We start from the raw sequence: 2,368 nt of genomic DNA, 5'->3' as shown, positions 1-2,368 counted from the left end.
GGGGTCAGGTAAATAGATTATCTTGTCACTTGTCCCGGAGGGTGGCATCACATGAACTTACAACGAGGGGTGAAGAGAGTTGAGTTTCAGTTGGCAAACCTTCGGATCGTCTTGGAGGTGTGAGTGGGATCTCTGCTATTCTTGGATGGACACATGTGAATTTTCCTGCCCATGTAGGTGGCTCAGCTAGAAGAAACACAGATGTGTTTATCTGTCTGGAGATGTATTAGGTTCATACGGGAAAGTAACATCACAAAAATAAATAATAATAATACAACTGACTTCTCAGCAGCCCCCTGTACACACTGAGGTCACTATAATCTGCTCATTAGAGATGTGATTGGTAACGATTCAGTGATCTGAACCTCCCAACTGTCTGATATGTGACAAAGGCGTATTTTGGAGATGTTACGGAGGTGAAGGCGGCAGGATTTGGCTAGGGATTGGAGGTGGGGAAGAAAGGTGAGGTCCGAGTCAAGGATGACACCTAGCACCTTGGGGGGGAGGGATGGATAGTTGTGCTATCAATCTCAAGGGAAAAGTTGGGGGAAGGTACACGGTGCACATTGGCAGGTCACAGAGTGAGGGGCAATAGGTGTAAGAGTGCGATGGAGTTTTACTATGGTGGGTATTGTGGTGAGGTAGAGAGGAGGCCTGGGATGGAATTGATATAATTGTGTCATCTCTGGGCCAGCATCTTCGTCCAGGAAGTATATCCGAATACTGGATGGTAGAGAGGCAGATGAAGGCACTGTGATCCGGGAGATCTAATACATGGAAGGCAGACATTGTTGTTCTGGTCCTTCAGGGGAATTGCAGATTCGTTCTCTGAGCTGGAAGCCCCGCACCAAAAACGAATGTACCCTCAAATCGGGAGGAGTGTAAAGTCATTACAACCAACTTCATGTTTTTAAAAACTTTCAAAAGGAACTCACAAAATGACCCGGAAACAAATACACGCAACACCCACCTCTATGTTCTGACATGTTTCGGCTTTTTATTCCAGTCATTGGGTGAGCCCAGACCGGAATCTTAGGCAATGGGAGTGTGCTGAACGAGCCAACGTGCTTTTCAGGCAGCCGCGGTCATCTCATGCCTCCTATAAACAGACTTGCCAGACCTGGGCCAAGATTCGAGCCGTGGTGGCCCAGCGGCACTCCTCTGTTAAAAAAAAGGTGATTTTTTTTTCAATCGGTCACAAAATTGGAGGTGGAACTGTGCTTGCAGACATTCAGCCGCAGTCACTGTTCAGATCTCTGGCTGTCAGGATACAAAACAGCCGACAAGGAAGATCCTCTCCGTGGCAATCGAGAACAAGAAAAAAAAAAAGTGTGCCGGCCTGAGATTTTCTAAGATTTAAAACCGAGCAGCTGCCACACTGAGATGCTTCCTTACCCCCAATTTCAAGATATCGGCCAAATTTAGGGTTTTAATATTAAACACAGTTATGTCATCAGTGGCGTATTGATATGTATTTACTCCGAAACAAACTGGGACCACATTGGCCCCTATAGAGTGCTTGTGTGAGCTCGGTGGGAACATTATATTGTGATCTGTACATAGCCTATACAAAGAGCAGAGCTGTGGGAGGGGCCAGCAGACCACACCCACTACAAGATGCCTGCAGACAACTACAGAAGGGGGTGGACACAAGACCAGTCACTCTGCACAAGAACTGAGAGCGGTAGTGACTGGTCTCTATTCCAGGAAGCTCCTGCACAGAGGGAAAGTCTCGCAATGGGTTACTGCACAGATCTGGATGAAGAAACACACACAGGGAGAATACACACACCCGGGACAGAATGTGCTGATCCCGGACTTGCTGCATTTTCTGGATAACAGTATCAGCTCACTGACTGATTCCACTTTTTGGCTGGATATTCCCATTATAATTTATGCCCGTATGAGATCATACATTTCTCTGTCCATGAGCCGAGTGACTGATTTACAAAGGGAGTCAATCCCTGATCCGTGACTGTTGCTGCTCGCACTGCCTGGCATGGCCTTATAATCCTGACATATCGCTTTACATGACACTCCGCTCCTGTGTTTACATGTCTCGTTCCTATAATACGGCACGGCAGCATGATACATAAGACACATCTTCACCTTCATGGCCCCGGCTTCTCATTTGTCTTAGAAGGATTACAAAGCAAAAACACAACTTCCAGTTTCTTAGTTACGCTCAACAATAAAGACTGTGATACAGGGCTCATTCACACGGCTGCAGCCGCCTGTCCCTCCCCCTCGAAGGACGCCTGCAGCCGCCTGTCCCTCCCTCTCGAAGGACGCCTGCCGCCGCCTGTCCCTCCCTCTCGAAGGACGCCTGCCGCCGCCTGTCCCTCCCTCTCGAAGGACGCCTGCCGCC

The sequence above is a fragment of the Nanorana parkeri genome, unplaced genomic scaffold (genome assembly GCF_000935625.1).
Source record: "Nanorana parkeri isolate BGI_ZX_2015 unplaced genomic scaffold, ASM93562v1 scaffold196, whole genome shotgun sequence".
NCBI classification, from domain to species: domain Eukaryota; kingdom Metazoa; phylum Chordata; class Amphibia; order Anura; family Dicroglossidae; genus Nanorana; species Nanorana parkeri.
Note: the sequence above shows the minus strand (reverse complement) of the source record.